The sequence below is a fragment of the Octopus sinensis genome, linkage group LG12, assembly GCF_006345805.1.
Source record: "Octopus sinensis linkage group LG12, ASM634580v1, whole genome shotgun sequence".
NCBI lineage: Eukaryota > Metazoa > Mollusca > Cephalopoda > Octopoda > Octopodidae > Octopus > Octopus sinensis.
Window position 1 is genome coordinate 5,649,466 of NC_043008.1, and position 15,000 is coordinate 5,664,465.

A 15,000-nucleotide genomic window follows, 5' to 3' on the forward strand; every position below is an offset into this window, starting at 1 on the left:
TCAACCATTTTTAATCTATGGACCCCCGTAGTCATTCAATGTTGAAATTCTAGTTCTATAGAAACTTCTTTGAAAATTTCTATTTTGTTTTTTTTACACATTAACTTGTGAGGTTTGAACCATGTAAAATGTCAGAGAAAGAAACCCAGCTGTTTCTTGCAATACATACCATTACATACATCTAAAGTAATTTTTTTCAGGGGCCCTTAAAATACTATTGTGGATCCCCAATTTACTATTTTATTATGCAGACCCCCAAAATTTCATGTGGTGTCTTAGGGGCCATATGAACCCCCGTTGAAATCCACTGGTTTGAATGATCAGTTCGAGTAGAGCTAGCTCGGCACAAAACAACAACTAGTACTGTTGCTGTTGCTGCTGTTGCTGTTGCTGTTGAGCGAACGGTCTTCGTCCCAGAGGTCGCAAGATGGGAGAAGTCCGAAACGTGGTCCTTTGCTATTCGTAAGACCCGCAGAAGAGAAAGCAGGTCAACCCCCGACACCGAGAGCATCGACGGATGGATGAATGCGCATCCAGGCTCAGCGGTTGCGTAGGAAGTTGGGGACAAGAAACAGGAAGAAAGAGTGAGAGAAAGTTGGGGGCGAAAGAGTACAACAGGGGTTTCCACCACCCCCTGCCGGAGCCTCGTGGAGCTTTAGGTGTTCTCGCTCAATAAACACACACAACGCCCGGTCTGGGAATCGAAACCGCGATCCTCCGACCGCGAGTCCGCTGCCCTAACCATTGCTGCTATAAACTTTCTCGGCAAATCGAGACGATATCCTACTTTTACTGCCTGTTAGAACAATATCACTGGACTAGCAGTATCGCCCGGCGTTGCACGGGTTTGTTTCTACCCTTTAGAATTGGAATTTTTGAAAAGTAAAACTTTTGCATCATGTAGCTTGTTATTCTCTTTAAGTGAACATTTTTCTGGTTGAAATACACCGAAAAATGGCGACACAGCAGTGAAAAAATCGTAAAAAATCGGTATTTTCATTGAAAAAAAGCACCTTTTTGATGCAAATAGTTTTTGGGTGTTAACATGGTCCTATTTGAATTTTTTCTTCTGCGGAAGGAGGAGCAAGCCTTCTATCATAATCTCAATTTTGGTCAATTTGCGCCGCAGGGTCTCGGAGGAGATAGTGTTAGTTCAAGGCTATCAAACCTGCCATACACAGACAACTTCAGCTTTATATATAGAGAGATTGACAGCAGTAATATTTCAAAATTAATTAAACACTATTTTGTGCATCAGTTTCCACGACAAGATACGGCAACATAACATAAGCAAGAAAAATATTTCCATGCTTTGTTTTCGGGGGAAGATAATTATAACATGTGCGTCACAATGTGAGCCGACTTCAAGAAACCAGATCGGTAAAGCGATATATTATTTTCTTAAAAACGAGAGATAAAAATATTCAGTAAATTTGTCCAGAAGAATTTGCATCCTTTCTTTCATTCCATTTCATAATTAAAACTTATTTCTTGAAAGAATAATGGCTGATATATTTCCTTCTATTTAATTTATCATCATTTTTCTATTTTATATGGTATTATTTGAGTATTAGTGCTTTAGACATGATTATTCTGTCCAAAAAAGAAATAATGAATATATATTTTCGTAGTTCTAAGATTAGGAAAATATATTTTCCAAAAATATTGAAATATATACGAATATTTACATATGTGAAAATATCTTTTTTTTGTTTCCTGGATTATGCGTTGCATTATTTTAGACATTGTAGGTTTATGTTACTTTATAGAAGCAAATATAGGAAAAGTAGCAAAAGTATTAATTCCTTATCGAAATAAAACCATTTCTTAAAAAAATTCTGAAGTTTAACTCTCGGCAAATGAACAAACATGTTAGGCTACCGACCAAAGATCTGCGCATCTACCAAATGCATGCAGCAGCCTTCAATAAAGTATATTACAAGGGATTCGAGAGGGTTGCTCACTGAAGTACCACCACCACTACCACCACCAACAACAACAACAACATCAACACCACTACTACTGCTCCTACTAGTACCACTAGTACCAACATCAACACGTGATTCATATCGAGCCCTTCTGGGTATTAGCGCGCGTCTACGATGAGTCGACGATTTAAAAAAAAATACCATCATTTTTTCCCATTTTTAATGCATTTTTTTGCTATTATATAAGGGAAGTAACTCTCTAAAAATGTATTATTAAATCTCAGAACGTAAAAAGCTACAGTAACACACCCCCTTTGTGGTTAGCTATATTGAGATGGCTATTATACTTTACATCTCTAAAAATGCTTATATAGTTATTTCCCTTACAAACCCGAGCAACGCCGGGCGATACTGCTAGTTTATAATAATTAAAAAATTAGAAGGAACATACATACATAGATGCAGACACTTGGCAGTGTGTATCAACAACTCAGCCACCGTACCAGCTCAACTACATATTTATAAACACCGGGAATTCTCTCAACTCAAAATGTCTGTTGGTGACCGGCTTGAACTGTCTTAAGAAGCACTAAAATAAAACTCAAAGGCAAAACATATAAGACACAACAGTTCCTTTATCTGTTGTATGGAACATCCTTTCTGTATATATATTCCAATAGTTTACTTTGTGAGATGTCATTTTCTGAATTCAAAAGCCTTCTATTTGGAAGTGTGTAATGTCATGATGACTTGTAAATTTCCAGAAATAGATAAATTCAAATGCTAAATCGAAAGCAACGTCAATACCATTTTTGTTACATAGAAACATTTGTTGATTTTCCGCTTTTTAAAGCCGATATTAGCTTCCCGTTTATATATTTTTTTCTTCCAATGCTTTAATCGAGTATTATCTGTTTTCTATTTACGAACTCTGAGCGGGGTTTTTTTTTTATATATATTTCGTTTGTGAAAGCAAAATAAGTTTTCATGTTTCAAGAAACAGAATGCCTTTCCTGCCGCCGAATAATAAAATATCTTTATTAAAAGATTCTGGATTTCTTCTGACACATGTTCAAACATTCATATCTTCGAGGACTGATATCTATCTATGTATTTATCCCTCGCCTTTCTTTCTTTCTTTCATTCTTTCTTTCTTTCTTTCTTTCTTTCTTTCTTTCTTTCTTTCTTTCTTTCTTTCTTTCTTCTTTCTTTCTTTGTGTGTGTGTGTGTGTGCGTGTGTGTATGTATTTGTTTGTCTGTCTGTCTTTGGTTATTTATCAAATCATAAAACTTCGTGTCTAGCTAAAAGAGAAGAGACTTCATTGGTCTTTTGATAACGAGGTAGTTGGTTTCTTGATGCGCGCGCACACAAACCACCTTCTGTCGGGGTTAAAGTTTGCATAGTGTTACGGTAAAAAAAAACAAAAAACAACGATTCTTTCTACTATAGACACAAAACCGGAAATTTGTGTGGAAGGAAGTTGTCAATTATATCGACCCCAGTCCTCGACTGGTACTTATTTTATCGGCCCCTAAAGGATAAAAAGCAAAGTGGACCTCACCGGAATTTGAACTTATAACGTAATGACAGACAAAAAGCCGCTAAGCATTCTGTCCGCTGTGCTAACGATTCTGCCAGTTCGCCACCTTCCAAAGCCCGCGAGGACGACAAAGGACCTTACGGAAAACAAGAAGAAAAAAAAAACCCGGTGAGTTTTTAACCAAAAACAACAAAAAGTCTTTGAACACAATAAAAATAAAAACACAGTTCAACTAAAATTGGAAGAAAAAAAATACTAGTCCAACTAAAATTGGAAGAAAAAAAATACTAGTCCAACTAAAATTGGAAGAAAAAAAATACTAGTCCAACTAAAATTGTCCAGCAAAAGTGTGGTATATGCGGGAGATTTGAAATGAGGACGCCTACCTTCTCAATCAAGCAATAAAAATATTTTTGTGTCGTTTGTGGTAATCCTCAAGAATAACTTTACTGACTAAAAGTCGATCATCACAACCAAATGGGCCACGTTTATAGCCTTTTTGTTCATTAGGGAAATATCTTGTTATCCATCAGGAAGATATATGTTTATACTGTAATGGTGGATGTTACTATTTTGTATTGGGTTGTCCGGAAAGTTCGTGCCGATTTATATCAGTTTACATTTCAACTTATTTTAGAACATGGTTGAGTCTATAAAATAGTATTTGACTACACCTCCATTTAGAGCACAGTCTAAGCTATCTTTTCGTGGAAGAAGGTTTATGTTCCTATAAACTGTGTTAATTCTGTATCCTTTTAAAATGGAAGATAAGAAAGTTCATTTTCGGCACTTGATGTTTTGGGAACCAGACAAAAATTGCTGTAGTTCGGCTGGGATGTGTTGCCCCACCCTCCATATTCACCAGATATTGCTCCTTCGGATTTCCACTTATTCAGGTCTCTGCAGAATAGTCTTACTGGTAAAAATTCCTTCGATGACGTAAAAAGCTACCTTGATGAATTCTTTGCCATGAAACCACGTCAATTCTGGGAAGAGGGTATTTTCAAGTTAAAAGGAAGATGGAGACGCATCGTGCAACAAAATGGTTCATATTTGGTTGATTAAAAATGTAATGGCAAGTATTTATTGACCTGTTTCTTTCCTTTAAAAATCGGCACGAACTTTCCGACAACCCAATACATGGTTGTAAGATATGCAATCGTTCGGTAGTTTTGGGGGTCTTTAGATTTGTTATTTTGGGTCGTATGTTTACTCCATTTACAAACCGGAAAGGGATTTTCCTAGGGTTATGCATAACACTGTTGAAGAGATGGATTAGTTTCCCGAGAGATTCAGTGAAAGCAATCAGCCAGAAGTTTGGAATTTTATCTTTTCCAGGTAATTTCCATTTCCTAGATTTTCTCAGTACAATCCTGTGATCTCCAATAGAGATATCTCTCCATATTTGTTCTTTAATATTTCCAGAGTCACTGACTTGTTGATAAATCCTAGGAACATCACGATTGCGTTCTTCAGGATGTAACCAGATCGATTTCCAAAACTTTTCTACATTCGGTAGATGTGATCTTAATAGTTATATCAGCTTGAGCAATTTTCCCATAAGACTTGATTGTTTTTTTTCAATTGCTTCATCGATTTCGCTTATTATTTTCCAGATTCTTAGATTTTAGTATCTTAACATTCTACCACCACTACCACCACCACCACTACCACCACCACCACCATTCATCATCATCATAATCATCATCATCATCACCACCATCATCATCATCGTCATCGTCATCGCCATCGTCATCGCCATCGTCATCATCATCATCATCATCATCACCACCACCACCATCAACATCATCATTCTTATTCTTCATCACTCTTATTCTTAATATTATTAATCAATAATAATAATAATAATAATAATGATATCGAATAATACTTTAGGAATGAGAACCCAGGTTCGAAATTTCCCCAAGACACCTGATGAAGGCTGGAGGGTATATCAGATGAAATGTTGTGTTAACAACAAAAAAGATGAGGACAAATATCTGTCAAATGTAAATAATGTAAATAATGTACATAATTCCCCATCTTTTAAATATAAAACTGTATTATTAATCAACTTGTGTGTTTTTCAGCCAACGAAATGTCATTTCATCTTAGAAGCATCCATTTTCATTCATCTCTCCAACCAGTCATGTTTCCATTTCGCCAAATGCTCTCATTTTATAAGAACGTTTGCAACGTGTGTTATTGTTTGTTTTCAAGTGTTTAAATCTTACATAAATACCTAATATTATTTATGTGTCGGACAAGAGTATAACAATACTCGATGAACAAAGACCTCTCTTCTTTCTGGCTCTGTCTTCAATTTTTTAATATTTACATAGACTTTACAACTCAACTCGATATTGATTATCTTCGCTAACAAAAGAACCTTTTCATTTAATCAATGAAATTAAATAAATTATTCAATTTGTCATCAGAATTCAATTCCAGCTTTCAACGAATATGGTTTCACATTATTGAATTCCGTCATTTTAAAATCATTATAAATCTAGCTTTCTGTATTCGTGAGTTAAGAATGTTAACGCGACAATAAAGTTTGATATTATAATTTGTTTAGAGATAAGAGAGGTATACAAACTACCTGTCACAGGTTCCTATACTACGTTCAGATATGCATCACGGGAATTGCATAGTTATATTATCATACTATCACTCAGTCAAAGATGCATTCATGTTCCCATTAATGCCTCCTGCAACTCTTCCACATGGCTCTTCCTTCCCCCACCCCTACCAACCTCCCACACTGTCCCTTAAAATAGCAAACAACCCTTAGCTTCACACAAAATTAAAAAATGCTAAAACAGGCCAGTTCATCTCAAATTCTTTGTAAACTCCTAAATATATCTCCTTCTGTGTATATATATACTACCAAATATGACTTTGTTTGAATTCCTATTACTTTTCTGTGTATGTATATAGATACTTCCAAACAAACATGATTTTTAATGAAATCCTAATATATTTTATTGAACTTTTTGTTTAATATTTTCTCAAGATATTTCCTTGTAAACTGTTTTTAACATTTTCTTATTATTATCGAAGAATGTATATATGTATTGTAATATTTTGTGACAACCAGGACTTAACACAACCAAGCTTATACAAAGCTTTACATGTTACTTTTGACAATCTTTTTCTAAAAAACTGAAACCGGTCAAGTGAATAAACATCTTTTAAAATTGCATTTTCAAACCTTCTTTCATATATATATATATATATATATATATATATATATATATATATATATATATATATATATATATATATATATATATATAGATCCAAGGATCTTAGTTTAGAAGTTTGCCAGCTTCGAGCAGTCCGCGGTAGTTATAAAAACAACGTTCAGGAACAATAATAATTTATTGGCATCGAAGGTTGTAGACTTTCCCCACATCGAAGTTCGATAACCTGAAAATTTATATATATATATATATATATATATATATATATATATATATATAGATATATATATATATATATACACATACACGTAATATGTATGTACACGTGTGTGCGTGTGCACATGTGCATATCTTTGTGGATCTGTGTGTGTGTGAAAGACAACGAAACGAATCCTTTATTCGTAGCCCATCCTTCAGTGATTAACTGGTAAAAATGTAGTCTAAGAAGTCACCACTGACTCAGGTGTTGTTATTGTTAAACGCCATATAGGAAAAATAAGCACGAGTTTGAAAATACAAAACCCTTGTAATTGTAACCGTATATTTCCTTAATAAGTGCACAGAAGTTGGTGGACTTAGAGAATTGAACGATTTATCAAAATAGAACTAGTAGTATTGGTGACTAATTAATCAACCAAGAAACAACAGTTGTACTTGAGCGAAAGAAATATAATATAAATAACAACAGCACTGACTGATCATTCTTTCATAGATATCTCTGGTCACATATATCGTATTCTCTCTCTCTATCCGCTCAGTCGAAGTCGACTCTCGGTCACTCGTTGGATCAGTGTCCTCCAGTCAGTTCTATCATGGGCCGCTTCTTTCAGATTGGCTATGTCCATTCCGGTATCACTCCTGATGGTGTCAAGCCAGCGGGTTCTTGTTCGGCCTCTTGCTCTCTTGCCGCTGACCATTCCGAGCATGATGTTCTTCTCCAGGGATTTTCTCCGCATAATATGACCGAAATATGCCAATCTATGCTTGGTGATCCTAGCTTCTAGCGACATTTTCGGCCCTATCTGCTAAAGAACTTCTCCATTGGTGAGCCTCGCTGTCCATGGAATCCGTAAAAGGCATATTCACTCTATCGTTATTCATAAAATCATTATTCACTCTATCATTATTCATAAAAGGAGCAGCAAACGTAGTAGAAACCCCGAATAAAAGTGTTAAGATATCAAGAGTGAAATACGAGAAACATACTTTTATGTAGCGAACAAAAAATTTGTAATCTCTTGTCATTAGATCGCTAATGTGAAGAAAAGTTTATCACTGTTAATGGCCGCCATTCCTATCAAAGTCGACAACTGACACAATACTAAAGTGTAAAATATCATCCTTTCTAGTTTAGTGTTTAAATAATCACGTTCAAATTTCAGACCTCACGTTTTAAATTCAAGTTCTCCATTGTAGCTCCCTGGCGTCGCAGATAGGCAGACTGGATTTAATTCGTAATCCAATGAAATTGTGGCTTCACGTCAATGTTTGAAATCGATATTTATGATAAAATTACAGTCTCTTGTATATGGCTTCATAGATATTATCAATGAGGAATTCTGAGGCAAATGTAAGGCTAAAACAACTGAGTTCACTTCCAGAAATGTATTCTATAATCTGAACGATAATAAGTTCTCGCGATATCGGATTAACGTAGAAGCTAAGCTACCAACCGAGCTAAGTTTCTAAATTGTTATTATTAATATTGATTTCAAATTTTGGCACAAGGTCAGCAAGATTGGCCGTAGCTGCTACATATTTTATCGACCCCCAAAAGGAAGAAAATCTACCTCGGCGGGATTTAAACTCAGAACGTAAAGACGGACGAAATGCCGCCTTCACTTTATTATTAATATTACTAATGCTCTAAGGCGGCGAGCTGGCAGAAACGTTAGCACGCCGGGCGAAATGCTTTGGTAGTTCGTCCGCCGCTACGTTCTGAGTTCAAATTCCGCCGAAGTCAACTTTGGCTTTCATCCTTTCGGACTCGATAAATTAAGTACCAGTTACGCACTGGGGTCGATGTAATCGACTCAATCCGTTTGTCTGTCCTTGTTTGTCTTTTCTGTATTTACCCCTTGTGGGTAGTAAATAAATAGGTATTTCATCTGCCGCTACGTTCTGAGTTCAAATTCCGCTGAGGTCGACCTTGCCTTTCATGCTTTCGGGGTCGATAAATTTAGTACCAGTTGCGTACTGGTGACGGTCTAATCGACTGGTCCCCTCCCCCAAAAAGAATATTACTAATGCTCTCAAATAAGGTGTGAACATGACCCAATATAACTGCTCCCTTCTAAGAACATGTGCTCTTGTACCTGTAAAATATTGGTTTCGAAGAGTTGTGTGGCGTGACCTTTAAATCTGTAAGCGGTTTCGTTCTCAGCTGAAGCCCACTCTCCAAACACAAAAAAACAGGAAGTTATAAACAATCTCATGTTCATACCTCATATGTATACAGTTCGCTATTTAAGAAATGAGGAATTATTTACATTATTTACATCATTTACATTTGACGGATGAGGACTAATACCCGTCAAATGTAAATAATGTAAATAATGCTCATATATATATATCAGAGAAATTCTACTTTTCTATGAATTGGTTTCAATAAGGTGGAAATGATGGGATTCGAGACGTCGATCATCTGACTGGTAGCCGGCAATACTAATGCCTCGGAAAGCTACGAATCGTATTACGACTGGTTAGTTGAACTTAGTTCAACTAAATCTATTTGCTTTCCTTCAAATTAGCGTTGTGTCGAGTTAAAGTAAATCAGTATTTATCGGATCAGAACACGTTTATCAAGACATATAATTAATTGTTTGGCACAAAGGAATGTTAAGTTTGAGACAGAAATTCCAAAGATTATCGCGGCGTTCTTCATTTTCGAGGAGCGAACTAGAAGAACGTTTCAAACATGCTTAAGTGTTGCCAAGTTCACACCTTTTCAATCAGAAGCGTAAAGTCACGCAAGTGGAAGCCAGAAAGAGAACGAATGGTCAAGTAAATTCAACAAGATGTCAATGCTTTTGCCGATGCATTAATAGAGGAAATAATATTGACGAAATATGCATTTCTACGAGGGATTCTTATTAGGTAGGATTACACAAGCATACGCACACACGGACGTATTCAAACGGGTGTTTGTGTGTGTGTGTGTGTCGGAACTATAATGAGCATGGCCATAGCTTGTTAATGAATTACAAGTAGAGAATGATTTTATAATCCAGATGAGGGTTTGTAGGGTTCACTCCAAATATTACGTAAATGTAATTACTCCAATAAATACAAAACCGAATCATGACAAATGGAATTTGAACAGACATAAGTCTCTTCACGTCACCAATATAAAGATAAGGTTTATTACGTAATTAGCAGACATATATATATATATATATATGCGATGATGTGCTGTTAGCTTGCTTCCGAATGGCCAACAAGAAGAGCCGAAGAAAGACGGAGCTGGTTACAAACTGGACATTAGTAAAGTTTACTGCTAAACAACGGGGTTTTCTTTCTTTGAATCTCATTTCAATTATACGATTCTCTTTGAAATTCTTAGACGCATTGACTATATTTTCTCCCTGATGTCCTTCTATAGCATATTTTGTTAACTCTCCACACAAATATTATCATTGTCCTTATTCAGTTTACGGAAGTCTTTGTATCTTAAGTGAGGTTGGCGAGGTGTCCTTTTTTTCCCCAGAACATAATCAGCCACAGAGTAGACACTTTGGAATTCTTCCATATCAACATTATGACTTTCCATCTCATTTTGGTGCAGCACAAGATGAAGTGAAAGTGAAGAGAGAGAGAGAGAGAGAGAGAGAGAGAGAGAGAGAGAGAGAGAGAGAGTAAAGAACTCAAGAAAGAGAAGTTAGAAAATAGTGTTGGAGTGTGTTTATCACGTGACGGGTCAAATAATGAAAACTAGAAGGATTTATGAGAATTGAAGTACGATGGATCAATTAAAACAATGGAGAATTTTGTGAAATTGTAGAAGACATCGCACAATCTTCTACTCCCGCATCCCGTCTAAATTTCCCTCTTCTAAATTTCTTTAAACCACTTTCTTCAGGAGGGTAAGGAGAACGCTGCAAAGCACCTCGCTAGTGATAAAGTGTCAGGTTATTCTGCGCTAGTTGTTGCGGTCGTTTGGAGTTCTTTCTTTGGGCATTGCTGTTCTCAACCCAGGTCTCAACGGCTGTTTCATGCAAAATCACGAGAAAAGTAAAAGGAATAAAACGCAGAATATTGTTAGTTATTTTCATAAAGTTTCTCACAACATTATATATTTGATAATGTTTCTGCGATCAGTAAATTAATTTTATTGAACAAGGTTTAAAAGACTTTATTTTATTATTCTTCAATTCTTAGTTTATTTCTTTACACTTATTTTATTTTTGCTAGACAAAATCTATTCGTAATTTAGTACTGCATGATCGATTAAAATTTCAAAAAATATAATTAATAATTATAATGGGTTTTAACCTGAACCATATTTCAGTGTCTAAAAACTAGAGATTAAATGTTTCTTAGACAAATAAAGAACTTGAAAAAGAAATGTCGAATGGACAAAGTTAGAAGGAATATATTGGCATCTAATCCATCAATCAAAACTTTCTGAAGAATTATTTCGATGATAACAATTCGACCAAACTTTTTTTCTGTCATTAAAGAAACCAAGTAATAATAAAATTTATGTATTTTGTCCTCAGTTAATTTTTTGAGGAAAAAAACTTTATTTAAATATCTTTTGAAAACTAGCTTCTAAAAAAAAAGAATGAGTGAAAAATTATAGTTTTTCATAAGAAGACTGCTTTGAACTTTATTATGGCGCATTAGTTTTTTTTTTCTGTATGAAAAGTGATGGCGTCGTCACCTGTTTCACGTGCTATGGATCAATTTAATTTACCGGAAATTTTATAATCTTTTTTTTTTGTACTTTTTACAGTTCTTGATTTTATTACTGCATTTTAAACTTATTTAATAAGTATTCTAGAATATTTCCCTCTCGTTACGGCATAAATTGTTTAATCGTAAATTGTTTTGCAATAGTTAAACTTCTTTATTCTCCGATTTCCAGTTGCTTCAAAGTCGTTGTATCGGGTTCAGTCCCATTGCATGTTACCTCATTTGTATTTCCGCTGATACTGCTTACAGACGGGCGTTCCTTATTTGACTGTCCCGTAACTTAGTGATTCGGCAAACATACATATATTCATTCATTCATTCATACATACATGTACGCAATGTGAAGTGCGACACGTAAACAAAATTCGGGGCCAGTAGTAGGCGACACACTCCACTCCTATCTCTCTATCCGCTCAGTCGAAGTCGACTCTCGGTCACTCGTTGGATCAGTGTCCTCCAGTCAGTTCTCTTCTGGGCCGCTTCCTTCAGATTGGCCATGTCCATTCCGGTATCACTCTTGATGGTGGCAAGCCAGCAGGTTCTTGGTCGGCCTCTTCCTCTCTTGCCACTGACCATTCCGAGCATGATGTCCTTCTCCAGGGATTCTCTCCGCATAATATGACCGAAATATGCCAATCTATGCTTGGTGATCCTAGCTTCTAGCGACATTTTCGGCCTGATCTGCTTAAGAACTTCTCCATTGGTGAGCCTCGCTGTCTATGGAATCCGTAAAAGTATTCTCCAACACCAAAGCTCGAATGCATTTATTCTCTTCTGGTCAGCTTTCTTTAGTGTTCAGGCCTCGCATCCATATGTTGCTATATACAATTGAAACCTGGTCATTTTCTCAACAATTCGACAAATGTTAACCGTATTATGCTGAATTACTTTTCCCGTTAATCAGTTTATTGGAAGAGGAAAAGATTTACTAATGTTGGCTCATACTAATCATATTTACTACCTGTTTATGCTATAGGAGTAACAATTAAATAATTTCCTGATGCTTGCTGAAGCAAAGCGCTGTTAACCTGCGTGAAACTTCTGCTTCTATTGGTGGAGTTGCGACTTTGTTAATTATTCAATTCCAGTAGTGTTTCAATTAAATTTTAAAACATCATGCCAAGATACTTTTTAGGCATTTCCTTTACAATTATGCATATTAAACCTAATTTCAACGAATGATTCCTTGGGCAATTAAATGTAATTTAAGTGCAATATCAAACGTTACAGCTAAATATTAATTTTGGATCTAGCATGTTGGAAACGTTTAATTATATTTAGAATGATTAAAGCAACATAAATTGCAGAATGCCACATTATTGCTTTATGGTATTTAGTTTCATCGCATCAACTATGGTTTCCGTATAACTATTACCAATCATACACTGGATTCGATTAAGCTGTTTATGGCTCAACATTCGGAGTCAGTGGTAGTTTAAGTAAGCAAATAGGCGCAGGAGTGGCTGTGTGGTAAGTAGCTTGCTTACCAACCACATGGTTCCGGGTTCAGTCCCACTGCGTGGCACCTTGTGCAAGTGTATTCTACTATAGCCTCGGGCCGACCAAAGCCTTGTGAGTGGATTTGGTAGACGGAAACTGAAAGAAGCCCGTCGTATATATGTATATATATATGCGTGTGTGTGTGTGTGTTTGAGTGTCTGTATTTGTCCCCTTAGCATTGCTTGACAACCGATGCTGGTGTGTTTATGTCCCCGTAACTTAGCGGTTCGGCAAAAGAGACCGATAAAATAAGTACTGGGCTTACAAAAGATTAAGTCCCGGGGTCGAGTTTCTCGATTAAAGGCGGTGCTCCAGCATGGCCGCAGTCAAATGACTGAAACAAGTAAAAGAGAAAAAAAAAAGAGAGAGATTGTGACTCCGGAAATTAAGCCGGTTCTCAACGATCTAAACGTTGGTCTCCGATTCATCGAAGAGGAGCTGTTTGTATTTCTACCACTTGAATATCTTTTATATCTTGATTCTTTCAATCACTAAACTGTGGCCATGCTGGGGCACCGCTTTGAGGAATTTTAGTCGGTCTAATAGACCCCCGGTACCTATTTTTGTCTTAAAGTTTGTTACTTATTCTATTGCACTATTTTGCCGATTCGCTGAGTTACGGGACTTAAACATACCAACACCGGTTATTTCTTTACTACCCACAAGGGGCTAAACATAGAGGGGACAAACAAGGACAGACAAACGGATTAAGTCGATAACATCGCTCCCAGTGCGTAACTGGTACTTATTTAATCGACCCCGAAAGGATGAAAGGCAAAGTCGACCTCAGCGGAATTTGAACTCAGAACCTTAAGACAGACGAAATACCCATTTCTTTACTACACACAAGGGGCTAAACGCAGTGGGGACAAACAAGGACAGACAAATGAATTAAGTCGATTACATCGACCCTAGTACGTAACTGGTACTTAATTTATCGACTTCGAAAGGATGAAAGGCAAAGTCGACCTCGGCGGAACTTGAACTCAGAACATAACGGCAGACGAAATACCGCTAAGCATTTTGCCCGGCGTGCTAACGATTTTGCCAACTATTTAGATAGTATTTTTTCATAAAAACCAGCGATAATGTGGGATGAGAAACGAAAGGGAAATACGGCAAGATGGTATAGACTAGTAAAAGGGTAGAGGATGAATGTTCAAGGACATTATATAATCTAAGGTGACAAACTGACAGATTCCTTACTGAACCGGACAAAATTTTATCTTTCCTCTGATTTACTAACTTGCGGCGTTTAGGCAGTTATTTGACTAAGTTCGGTAATATCTATCCCCCACTTAAACGTGGATGTGCTTTTAGAACAAAGTATACTGCTGCAGTTGTCACGAGAGGCACTTTCAAATTGGCTTTAGGTGCAAAATTCACTCTTGTTTATCTCGCTAGTATTAAGGCCACTATGCACACTTCTTTACGTAGTCAACACCAGAGGCCAATTTGAAAGTGTCTCTCGTGACAACTGCAGAAACGTTAGCACTCTGGACGAATGCTTAGCGGTATTTCATCTGCCGTTACGTTCTGAGTTCAAATTCCGTCGAGGTCGACTTTGCCTTTCATCCTTTCGGGGTCGATAAATTAAGCACCAGTTACGCACTGGGGTCGATATAATCGACTTAATCTGTTTGTCGGTCCTTGTTTGTCCCCTCTATATTTATCCCCTTGTGGGTAGTAAAGAAATAGGTATCTACCACAGTATAGTTTGTTCCAAAAGAACATCCATGTGTTGGTGGAGATAAATATTACCTCCCGTTATTAAAATGGCCTCTGTCGCTAATGTATATCGACCAAGTTTATTTTTCGTTAAAGTTGACATATGACGTACTGTTCGTCACTTTGATGAGTGATCCAAAGAACACAGAGTAATATTCACAATGAAATAAGTTGATATTCGTA